We start from the raw sequence: 13,611 nt of genomic DNA on the forward strand, positions 1-13,611 counted from the left end.
TTCATTGTTCTTGATTTTAAATAGAACAAAATATAATAAAATAGCCGGACTATCCATTAAAATTAGTAATGTTGATGCTGTTATATACCATCTGCTCTACAGATTATTTCTTCCATGCAACTAGTTCAGTGGCATATGATAATCTGTTATCTGCTACAACTTACACTATCATAATTAAAACTCTGCTTTCAAAAATCCAGAAAAAATACAACACAGGCAAATAAGAAATTTAGGTTTCTGACAAAGGTGTATAAATGATAGGAGAGTGTATTATGTAAAAAAGCTATGCTATGGAATATTGTGAATTTTATGTTATAAATTAAAAAAAGGTTAGCCTGAATTTATGATGGAATGTTAGGTAGATTGTTTATGATTTGTAAAATGAATGTTTTTGTTAATTTAAATCTTATTTAAGATTATTTTCGATTTCTCTCATACATGTTTGAATCAGTCCTACTAACTACTATATATTTTCAGAAAGCTGGATATTATGAAGCATCTGAGCCTCTGGATGTTTTTATAAACTCATGTGGGAAAATCTACTATATTTTGTTCGTCAGTGACACATGGAACAAATTAAAATGAAACATTTTTGTATTGTTTTACTTAGTGTAAATTGAAAAGATAGATCATATCTCAATGAAAACGTTTTTGCTCTCCTAGAATCATCAGACCTATTCACTGTGTGTGGGTTTCTCCAGCTATAATATCTCTTTAAACTTTTGAACAGCTATGACTATGAGAGAGATTTCATAAAATATAACAATCAGGAAACCTGGCAAAACTGGGAATGGCAACAGGAAAATTTGGAATCACTAACTGTTGTGTCACTTTACAACAATACAATCATAAAATAATATGTTGGGGTATGTTGATATGACTCACATTTCATCTGGAAGTTACAGTAGGACTGTTATGCACACTGAGAGAGAAAGAGAGAGCAACAGCTAGACAGAAACAAAGAAGACATCACAGCTTAGCTCCTCTCTATCGTGGGCAAAGCACCTGTGAAATGAATGCATGTTTATAAACCAAAAATTTTTCTGAACCTTTTGTACAGCATTTAATCAGATGGACTGCTCCTTTGACAAATCTGCCAATGACCAGGGAAAAAGACTTCATCTAACCCACAGGTCTCAGTGTACAAATGTCCCTTGGACAGAGTTTTTAGAATGGTATTTTTGCCAAATATGGTCTGCATTTAACCTTTGCAAATGTCTATATATGGTCTGTAAGCATTTTTGCAACTACTGTGTTGCAAAATCAATCTAGCAGTCTAATCCAGAACAGGTGTCCTATGAATGTCTTTGCAAGATTAACATAGAGTACATAACCTTATGGACTATTTTAGTAACTATGATTAGCATTAAGAAGCAAATCCCCCTCTATATTCATGGTGTGGAAGGATTCCATTTCAGCACATGTGCCGTTCCCCCCTACAAGAAAGAGGACGGGATGTGGGGTCAAGCTGAAGTTACAAGGCTAAGCTGGAGATGGAAAGATCAATGTGCCGCAGTGCAGGAGTAGGAGGAGGCATCAGTCAGCAGAAGGATATCTTCAACTTCATAAATTCTCCATTTAACACACCTCAGTAAAGCTCCATGTGGAACACAGAGGCCAATATCCAGTAATCAAGAAATGTCATAGGCGTTGCATAGACTCTAAATGAGGTGTTTCCACTTCCTGGCCTTGACAGATTATTTTTTTTTCCTAAAAATTAATACTAAAATAGTCTAAAACAGTCTTATAATGAAAAATAGAAATAAAAGATCACCAAATTAAGAATATTTCATTTCCTATTTCAAATATCTGAAATGATTAACAAGATAAAACTATAACAGTTACAGTAAGTGTTACTAATATTATTAAAATGAATGATAACAGTATTCTGGATCTTCAAGCAAGTTTTTATTATTAATATTTTGGGTTGTATAAAAAGATATTTTCCTCCAAAAGGTTTTCTTGATAAACTTATTCTATAGTTTCAGGCAACATATACCATTTTTGCTCACATGTGTTCCCTGGAGGTGTAATCTAAATGTTTAATACAATTAAACTTCATTTAGCAGAAGACAGACGTTTCCCAAATGCTCTTCTCTGACTGTGGCCATAATCTCATGGGAACTAAATACTGCCATAAACCCCATGGCCTTCCCTCCCAGTGCCAGCTGTAGTTCTTTAGCTTTCCCTTTTCTAACATAAATGCATGATAGCATATAAATGTGTGACCATTGAACAATACTGTCGCTTATATATCATTTTAAATGAAAAACCTATACTAATGGAGTTGTCTTTTCTAAGGTATGTCACATTAAATCCCAACATTTCCAGAGAATGTTACATATCCCTGAACACTCACTGTTACATTCAGAACTCTAGTTTAGCTTAAAAATGCAAAACCTTTTGTAGTCAGACATCTTTCTCAGGGCTTGATACAGTTATAAGGATGTCTAAGAACATATGTCAATTCTACCAATTTTACCTTCCATATTATAAGTTGGTTGAAGTCTAGTATATTCACCTCTTGCAAATGATGAAGTATGACTATGTAATGCCAATACTCCTCTGACAAGGCTTCCTATCTAGAAGCCTCCTAAAGTTTTGTTGTGATGGTCTTATATACAAGCAAGATGGAAAATGACAAAGACATGGCCCAAAGCACTGGACTTTAGACAAAATGTGTCCATCAGTGAAGAGATGGTCTTTCTGCTACAACCACTAATGAAACAGAAAGAGAAAACAAAGGAAAAGGTGATTACGGAGATAATCCAAGAACATGTCTTTTTCTAATGCTGTCTCATTACTCATGAATTAGAGAACCTTATCAGCTGCATCTTGGGGGGAGGGGGTAGTTAGAAACAGAACCTTCTGTAAGATGTCAAATGTTAATCTTCATTTCTTCTGAGTATATATCAACTGATCATTTGATTTCTAGGACTGATACATTACCCTTCTGAAACAGGCAAAGAACATTTAATTCAATTTAACCCCAAATCAGCTATCACAGTACACTTCATTACTTTAAAAGCAGACGTTGAACTATTAGTTTTATTCCAACACATAAAAATATCATTCTTCTTGTTTTCGTCAATCCTTGTTGCAAAATGCAAACATGAAATGGATAAAAAGGGGCTGTCAGAACATTAAGATGTCGTCGTAATTTCTTAAACTGCATTCAGAAATAATTTCTGATTAATTCAAATTTGGTTGATCAGACCAGATCCTACAGTACTGTACTGTTTCCAACTGTTTAGAAATAAATTACATTCCAACAGCAAACATAGTTGGGCCAAATATTAATTTAGGGTCAAAAGGGCCCTAACAAGGCTTGACAATGGAACAGTTGTAACAATTATTATTAAGAGACTGGTTCTTTTAAAATAACTTCAGGTCTAACTTTACAGTAGTGTTCCATGCCATTTACTCTTGTAAGCTTGTGTTGCTTCTGAGTGGAGTTCTGAGTCCTATTTGCCATAGCTCATATGCTGGTATTTAAAGTTCTGTTTCAGTCATGGGTTACATCACTCATTATTAAGAATATAGGAACAGAAGAATAGTTAATGGTGACCATAAGCAAAAGCCAGGAGAACTTTAAGACCAAGGCAAGCAGATATGATAATATCCCAGACTGCTGTTTGAGTACTAGGACTTCCAAAGCCAGATGTATGTATTATTTTCCATATTTAGTAACCCTTAGTGGATTTCTTTCACATGAAGATCTCTCCCTGAATCCAGTGAATTCCACAGCATCTTTTGACATGGAGTTCAACAGCTCTGCTACAGCAGCATGGAGAACATCCTTTTGGGGCTTGTTTTGAACCTGGGTCCTACACCTTTAGTTGATGCTCCCTCATTCTGGTGATGCAAAACACAATAAATGAACAATAAATCTCTCAACCTCTCCATGCCCCACGCATTTGTGAATTTCTATGACAACATTTCTTAGCTGTCTCTTTTGCAGAATGAGGGCTCCTAGATTAATAAATTGTTCCTCTGAAGGAAGTTGTTCCATACTTTTGATATTCCTTGGTGCCCTTCACTGCATTCTTTGCAGAGGTATTTATTTTGACATAAAGTCATGAGAGCTACATAAGTACTCATGATATAGATGGACCATGGATTTGTACAGAATATTCCTGTGATCTTTCATGTTCTCTCTTTCATTACAGTCCCTCACCTTTGGTTTGCCTTTTTGACAACATTGAACATTCCCTAAGGTCTTGGGACAAATGTCAATCATCTGCTCACCATTTTGCATGTGAAATTACTATTGTTTTCCTTCCCATCTGTGGGAAAGTGCATCACTTTACATTTATCAGCGTGCAATTTAATTTGACATTTAACTTTCCAGTTGCTCAGTTTTTAATGCATTTTTTTATTCTGCATGAGATACTATCTTGAAAAACTTTCTGTCATCAACAAACTTCAGCAGCTTACTGCTCAGTTCTTCCCCACCTTTTACAGGTCATTTACAAACGTATTCAACAGCACGGGTAGAGGAACAGCACAGACAGTATCTAACTGTCACAGATATTCACGGTTGTCACAGATATTCCAGTAGTCACAGTCACTGGAAATTATGGCTCTACTTGCCAAATTTTATGGCTCTTTCATGTTCCTTCTGCCAGTAGGAAAGAAATACCATTTAAAAAAAAAATTATGTGACAGAACAAAATAGATTATGACATGCTTTCCTTATTTCTTAATAATCTCTATCACTGGCTACAACATGTTCTTAAACCAAAGAGGGAATACGGATCAGACAACGTGTATTTTAAAGAGGATGGCTGAATAAGGTTTAAAATGCATTTGAAGTTCAGAGACAGCTGATGTGGTACTCAGCGTACTTGGCTACCATGGAAACCCCATGATTTATCACTTACCTACAATGGCAAAATATTTTTAAAACCACCTGTGGGGGAAAAAAAAAGCAACCAAATAAAAAAACTTTATAGAAGCTTATTTCACAGTTTATTTATAGTTTATTTATTTATAGTCAGTGTAGGTATGATCAAGCATTATTTTGTCTTGATTATTTTGATAAACTATGATTTAAAATTATATTTTGGAATGGTCATTTTTGGTTATTTTCTTATAGCAGAGTATCAATTTTACCCTGTCTTGAAATCTTTCATGAACAGATTTAGCAGCCAGCTAAGCTGTTGCACTGAAACTGGATGGGAAGTATTTAAGACTACATATTTTAATTATGCTGAGGATCTTTTTTCAGGTATTTATTTACAGTTTATGTGTAGCAGCCATGTATCTTCAGAACAGAATATAGAAAGCAAAGCAAAGTAGAGAAAACAGAAATCATCATCACAAATGAACTACTGAGGGACAGAAAAGCTCCTGCAGGTGTTCAAGGAACATGTGGACAAGGCATTGTGGGACATGGTTTAATGGGCATGGTGGTGTTAGTTGATGGTTGGACTTGATCTTACATGTCTTTTCCAACCTTAGTGATTCTGTGATTCTGTGAAATAAACTCTCATTTTCCTTATTATATATGATTGAGATATTTTAATAAACCCTTACATATTCTGATAATGCTCTCTCCCCATTTTCATGCTGGAAATTGGTCTGTGGTATGCCAGGTGGATCACCAGTGGTTTGTTTGAGAATGTATTGTAAGAACTATCTTCTAGCCGGGGTGTGGGATCCATAAGGGAAAATGGAAGGTGCAGGAAATTCAGAACTGCAACATCTAGTGTGAACTGCATCGGTGGCTATTAAACACAATTAATCAATCCATACACCTCAGCCCATGGAGGATTCTCCAGTTTATGCCCTCAATGAGCTGTCAGCTCAAACACGCCAGCCCATGTGGATTCCTTACCTTCTCTTCCAACTGTTCTGCATTAGGGCAAGACAAAAGAATGATAAAATGGATCAAACTGAGCAAGAATATGTTTTAAAGCCTGCTGAAGTGATGTGCAGTGTTTGACTGGAGAGACTAATAAGGTAGTGCCCTCAAAAGCAATCTGTGGGTCAGCAGTGAGAGAGTGTTTTTTCTGGTAGATCAGGGTTGTCACCCCACTAGATCTTTTTGGGGTGATAGATACCTGAAATTAAGCTTGTAATCAGGCTCTGTGCAAGTCTGCAAGAACGTGATGGAGGGTTCTTCTGCTACCCAGGAGAAGTGGCTCCCTCAGAGACTCACTCCACAGTTACTGCTAAGTAGAAATGCTGCTATTATGTGTTTCACCAGTGGGTTAGGATTTTTGTCAATGAGGGTGGTGCTGCTACTTACTCCAGAAATACTGTAAAGAAAAAAATCCTTCACAGATTTGTTGAGAGATGCAAAGGCAGCTCTAGAATTGCTGGTACAGAAACATGTTCCACATCTCCAACCCCTTAAAAAAGGCTTTAGTGAACCAGAGGATGAAGTCGTGATGCCCTTTTTTGCAGACCTCCCTGGACTGAAGTTTTCTTCAGTGAACAACACAGCTCCCTGGGCACTGTGGATGCTGAGAAGTCTGTAGACTAAAGCAGGTCATTAAAAAAGTCATTCCCTGCCTGCTTCTCTTGAATGTCTTCACAGCTTTCAGCCTGGAGCGCTTCTGCCTCATTCCGTTTTTCTAAGCCCAATGTTCTAGGAGCCATAGTGAGCTGTTCAGAGGGGATTCCAGACAGATTTCAGACCCCAGCTGATTGCCAGAGCAGGTAGATGGAAGACATGGGGAGCATTTCAGGAGCTGGGCCAAGACTTCTCATTCCCTTTGAAAGAGGATTTAGGAAGAGAGCAATAGAGAGTGTTGAGGCTGTCATGAAAGCCCTGTGATTTGGGTAAGAAGTTGCATACCCTTTGTCCCTCCTGAACCGCAGGTCCAACCCAGCACCTCAGCCTGCCTAAATATGACATTAATTGTCACAGAAGAGCTCTTTAACACATTGGATTGTTACAGAAGGGTTCTTTCCAACAGCCACTGAGGCAGACTATGCTTCAATGGAGAGAATGAGTGCAAAGAACATAAGATCATCTTCAAGTCCTCCCTAGTTAGGGACCTCACAAGATAAGCAATAGCAGAAGGATTGCCCTCTCCAGAGCTACGCTCTGGCTGATCTTACCAACTGGATTTTCTTGAGGATGAAGCAATGGGTTCTACAGTAACATCTTCAGAAGTTTTGGAGTATGTCCCACCCCCTAGCAAGGGAGATAGGGAGGTTCTAGGATTGTAGTTCTTATTTCCTAGTTCTAATGCTAGGGTTTGACCCTCTTTAAAGATTCAGGAAAAGCCTTATGGGGAAAAAGGGCAGGGGAACACAAGCAGAAAAAGTTGTCTTTTTCTGTAAGTGTCCTTCTCCTCCATTATATGAATTCTGCCTCAGTCTCCACTCTGGAGCTACTTTGGTGGATCTGCTTCTCAGCTGGGTGCAGCAGGGGACCTTATCCTGATACCTGAGTGAGCTTGTTCTGTGTCACATCAAAGAAAAGATATTTTGATGTAATACTTTAAATTATGATTCAATTCTTGGTTTGGGGGCAGTAGCTCTCCTTCATAGAGCAAGGAGTAATCCCTCCAAGCAGTCCCTCAAGTCTGGTTGGAGTAACTATGAAGCCTTTCAAGTGCAGTAATGCACTCAGCATTTGGACCACTGGTGGCAATGACAAAGAACCCCCTCCTCCTCCTCCTCCCAAGTTCCACCCAGACATATTTTGTGGTCAGCATTTGGGCAATGGCTTTTGTCAGTGGTGATTGCACATGGCAGATTTTACATACCAATGAGATAAAGCAGAAGAAAAAGCCTGCCTCTTAAAAATGGGAAAATGAAGGAGGAACTCAGGAATAGCAAGACTGAGGTTATCAAGATCCAAGAAGTGCAAGGGTCAGTCACCCTGGAGAGGGATAACTAGAATTTCCTTCTCCTTTCCCTGAAAGTCCATCCTCAAAGGAAGAGCTCTGAAAATGTGAAAAGTGTAAAGAAAGCAGGAGACATCTTTTTACATGGTGACTGAGCCATGCTGCACAAAACAGTGTGAGGCTGCAGCTGAGGTTCACAGAGAGTTTTGATCCTGTAGCATCTGGGTAACAGTATAGGTGTCAGCAGAAGGAGCAGGATGATAGCAATAGCACCTGCAGTTGTGATGTGGTACTGGATGCTACTGTGAAATTCTAGGCCTTTTCAATGCAGAGGGATAATGTGGGTGGGGAAAAATAAAAAAAAAAAAAAGGAAAACTTATCTGATGCTTTTTTCTTATTTGGATAATGAAGAACAATAGAGTCAAGGTCAGGATGTTATAAGGAGCAAATGTTTAGTTATTATAATCTATCAGGGATGTTTAAATGTGTGGCAGAAAAAGAAAGTGACTGCTTAATTAAATGCCATAATTTATTTGACTTTTAATAAGTCTTTTATAAGGTCATGCTAGAAGCTACAGTAAACTGCAGAAGATCTTTAGCTCTCCAGAACTGTAAACTGGTCGGCTTGTTTTCAATCATGTGAGGGATTTAGAAGACTGTATTGTTGTGTATTTCAGATTTTAAATCAAAATTAAGATTTAGATGATGACAGCATTTGACAAAATAGTGAGGTATCTTAGTCTTCCTTCTGGTGGTGGGGAGTGAAAATACAGAACCAGACTCTTCTCAATGGTGCCCAGTGACAGGACAAGGAGCAATGGGCAAGAATTGAAACATTAATTTAAAAAAACCCCAAATCATTTAAACGTTGGAAAAAGGCTTTACTCCTGTTAGGGGGGTTGAACACTGGAACAGCTTGCCCAGCTGTTGCAGTTTGGGACCAAAAGACAGTATGGAGACCAATGCTGATATGCTGTCAGCATTGTCAACTAGGCCTAACTTATGCTAAATGCTACACCAGAGAAGTTGTGGCATCTCAGTCTTTGGAGATACTCAAAACCTGACTGGACACAGTCTTGAGCAACCTGCACTAGCTGACTCTGCTCTCAGCAGGAGTTAGATTAGGCAGTCTCCAGACATCCCTTCCTAACTCAGTGATGCTGTGATTCTGGGAAAGGTTTCACTATATTGGAGAAAAACATTACTAATATGTAAAGAAATATAATTTTCTGTCTTAAGAGGAATGTAGATTCACTTAAGATTTGCTGATATATAAATATGATTTGCTGATTGTAAATAATGGTGATCTGATAGGCTTGTCTGCTATCTTCTCTAATGGTCATTCAGAATGTACAGACACATGCAGAAACAATACTGTGATTATTCTGCCTGCAATATAAAAATGAGATGTGTATCTCAAGCTAATGACTGAGGGAACTTGCTTGGGTAATGGCTCAGGACGCATTGATTTTTGGTGTATTGATATAAATCTCGGGTGATCAATAGTACAGCCAGTTGCAGGAAATGAATGACTGATCTCCAGACCTAAAATACTTTCAATCTAATGAAGACAAGCTATAACCATAGTGTCTAGGGCACTATTATGCACTTTATCAAAGAGAAATTATCAGGATGCGTGAGGAAATCAGAATGAACATAACAGGGCAGGGTGAGCAGAGGGGGAAGAAAAGGCAGAGGTCCCTCTATATAGCAGAAAACCATCTTTAGGATCAGAGCAATGTATGGCATAAATGTACATGTCTCCTTTGCCTGCTGAGGACAAGCCTGAGGTAGGTCCAGGTTCTGGTGTGCCCAGGGTATGTCCTCAGGAACACACGCAATAGTAATCATGACGACTGGTCTTCTGCCAAGTTATCACTGCCTGATTGCTCACAAGCAGTCTTCAGTCTGTCCAAGAGACAAGTCATGCAGCAGTCAGGCAGGAGGAGACTAGGGAGGGTACAATGAAGTGTTCTGTGCTTTTCATTGCTCCAAACCAATTTTCCAGGATGACAGAGGAAGGCTGTTAATGGAATGGTATGCCTGTTTCTGGTGTCCATATTTTAAAATGCTTAAGACAAATTGAAAAGTGTAGACAAAGACATCCAAGATTGACTGGGAAAGTGAAAAAAAATGCATTATAATGAGAAATTAATGAAGTTCAGTACATTTTTTGTGATCAAACAGATGTTATGGAGATGAAGCATAACTTCCCTGCCTTTTTTTTTTCCAAAGTTGGTGGCTCCTAAATCTAGTAAAATGGGGTAGTAATAACAAGGAACTTGAAAATGCAACTCAAAAAAGTGAGAACAGAAACATCTTTAATGTGACTGTAATGAGCATATAGCAGTAGAACCAGTGGAATAATTGATCTGAAAATATGATGAATTCCATGTCACTAGGACATCTAACTATACTGCTAGTCCAAGTAAGCAATGTAGGCTCTGTCTTTAGCATATGGGGGAGACATATTAATTTCAGGAGTGTAATTTATGTCGTTATAATATATACATATGAGAAAATGGGGAGGAGAAGAGAATCCTAGGTTAAAACTCAACCTTGAATTTAGATTGCTAAAGCTGGGAGAGATAAATTGGCCCTTGTCAGCTTGAAAGTTATATATTCAGCATGGTATCAAGGGACTCAGTAATTTCTGTGACCTGTATTAAACAGCAAGTTGCACTTGATCATCCTTTTAATGAATGTCTAGTCTTCTAAAATCTTAAAAAACCCCATGTGTGCTCCAGAGGCCTGCCCCAATAGTAGATTTTTGAAGCTAATGATCAAGATAATTTTTGAAAGACAGGGCAAAGTATTAAGGTGATTTCTTTTTCATTCTTTACTCAGTTTTCATTGAATTTTTATTTATCTAAATATCATTCAGCTATGTCATTCTTATATTTCACCTATAAATACCAGTATTTTCTTCCAGAAATAAATTTGTGAATTAATAAATTTGAATTGTTAAAACTGTTGCTTGCTGTGTGCCTGTTTTAGTAGCAGAAAACTTAGTCCTCCTTTGTCACAAGCATGCTGGTGTATTCCTTCAAGATGAAACAACAGTACTGACAATAATTCTTTTTATTGACCCTCTGCCATAAAAATACAGCACAGTTCTCTTGATTTTTTCCTGTGTGTGATACACTGTCTGAAAGGGCTTCTTACTTGCCAGTTGAGGAAGTGTTATCATTGTCAATGAGTTAAAAGTGATGGGAGGAAACTTCTGTGTTCATTATATAAAACAAGAAAGATTAATAGCTGGGATTTTGTCAGTAATCTTCCTATGGGTGGATGAATGCAATAGCATTTACAAGATTGGAAGACGATAGCTTTTGACAAATCCTTAATTATCTCAGTAAATAAATTTGTGATGCTACTAACCATTATTATTATTAATAATTATTAAATATTAATAATTATTAATAATTATTATTTATTATTTATTGGAAAGAACACCAACCCATGACATTGAGCTCAAATGAAAGGTAGAATTTAATATATACAAAATCAGAATCTTCAAAATACCTTTTGGTAAATCTACCTATGGTCCTGGGCTATAGACAGGGAGCTGTAGGGGCCAGATTCGTTTATGGCACCTTCCTTTGGGTGGTCTACAGGGGCCTGGGATATCTGTTGAGGCTCTGTCCTCATCCTGTTCCCTGTAATAGGAAGTACAAGAAATCTCGTCAAGAGACAAGAGTACTTGACAGTCCTAAGGAAGGCCACTGCAGGAAAACCAAAAATATTATGCTTCCTTCACACTGCTCTAGCCTTTTTAACCCAGTATAAGCATGCTAGAGAGAGAGTCAGGATCCTAACCAGGAGCTTCTGCTTACAGGTAATCCTTTATGTCCTAGGTCAAGAAAATTCACAAGTATTGTACCTCCTAGCATGTGGCAGGACCTCTAAAATGAAGACGTTCATGTTTACATGCTTTCCAAGCATACAGAATAACATGAAGCAGAAAAAAATTCTTAGGTAACATTTAGGCAGCCAATATCTTAAAATATGCCTTTAACACTGAGTTCTGCCTTAGCTCCCCATTCCCTCTGGTCTGTGACACAGATCATGGGGCTGACTTGCAGCTTGAGATGTGCTGCATCAGTTTACCCCTTGACTTTCAGCTCCTTCTTCCACTTTAATATATACAACTTTCTTTACCAACCTAAAAAAATAAATTTTACCAGTAAGAAATGCTTTAAGTTAAGGTGGAATTCCCCACAGTGCCTCAGATGAAATTATTTTTTTCTCTACCCTCTCATTAAAACCAGCACATAGTCAAAGCTTCTGTTTAATTTTATATATATAAAACTTTGCCTACAGCTTCACCTCCAGCTTTACTATCCCACCCTAGAAAGTAAAACAGAATTAAAACACATTTTCAGGCCATAAAACTAAGCATAACCATCAAGGAAAAAGAAAATTATTATATGACCTCTGAAACAGTCTGAATGCCCAGCATAACCTCCACTTAAAAAGTCTGTTATTATGTCCTACTAAAATATGACAAATAGCCTATGATAATAAGTAATGGACATGCTATCATTAAATTAAATTGTACAAATAAAAAAGGCTAGTTTATTCAAATAATGGAAAGCCAGAGCACAGAATATGAATTTCAGCATGGGTATGGTACAACGCTGAAAATGACAACCACATCAGAAAATGCAGACTTGACCTAAATTGTCTTTAATATAATGCCCTGGAGAATCATTTCAATTAGGTGCTAATAATGAAAAGCCCTTTCATTTATATTAACGGCATTTTTTTTTAACTTTTGCATTACAAAATTCAGAGAACAGTGGTTCAAGCTTCTGTATTCTTTCTGAAGGCAGACACCTGGCCTTAATATGGGGTAAAGATAGGACAGTGAGGAATGTAGTTATGCAAAGTATAAGCAGGAACACAAAGGACAGCGTGTAGTTATTTCAGTATTTTGATAGTTCCCCCATCAGTCTGTGGCACACTTTCCTCTGCAAAATTACTTTATTTTCACAGACTGAAGGGTCCAAAATGGAAAATGTTGTTTAATACACCTGACATTTTCTGGTACTGTAATTTTTTTTTTTTTAAATATACTTACATATCTATTAAATCAAGCTTATATTTTAATGTATCATATTCACATTAATCAACATGTACTATCACAGCAGCTGTGTCAAAGAGTCATGGTCAAATGCAATTGTGTTCTACAATGAGAGGTTTTGTTGCAAAAAAGCTACCTAAGGCCAAAACGAAAAAATTCTGGGTCCCTTTTATGAGTTTCCGTAAGTCTTGCATTATTATAACTTTCAGAGCTGAAAATTCTATTTCAACCTGGTTAAAGCCTTGGTTTTCTTCTACAGCAAATAGTTTTCAAAATATTTTCAAAGGAACAATACATTTTTAAAATTCTGGGTTTGGACTGGGAAAAATAATATATTTTTGATTGCAATGCACATGTAGCAAAAGTTATGTTGTATTTACCTATTCTAAAACGTTAAACTGCTTTCTGACTAGGACATATTTATTTAATTAATTAAGATGAAAAACCAGCCCTTTCCTTTGAAGGATAAAGAAATCTTGCTTTTTCAATAGTGCTTAATTAAAGATAAAACAATTGCATAGAGTGAATGTACTATAGTGAGTAAAACTCCTTTATACTTTGCAGATTTTGCTGTATTAAACATTTTTATGGAACTTCCGCAGATTTTAAGAACAAATGATGCATAAAACCAGAGCAAATTGCGCCCTAAGTGTGTGGGTGGATGAAATGGAGGATTTAAAGGGATTAGCACTTATAGAGTACATCATATAAAAGATTTT

The sequence above is a fragment of the Gavia stellata genome, chromosome 2 (assembly GCF_030936135.1).
Source record: "Gavia stellata isolate bGavSte3 chromosome 2, bGavSte3.hap2, whole genome shotgun sequence".
NCBI lineage: Eukaryota > Metazoa > Chordata > Aves > Gaviiformes > Gaviidae > Gavia > Gavia stellata.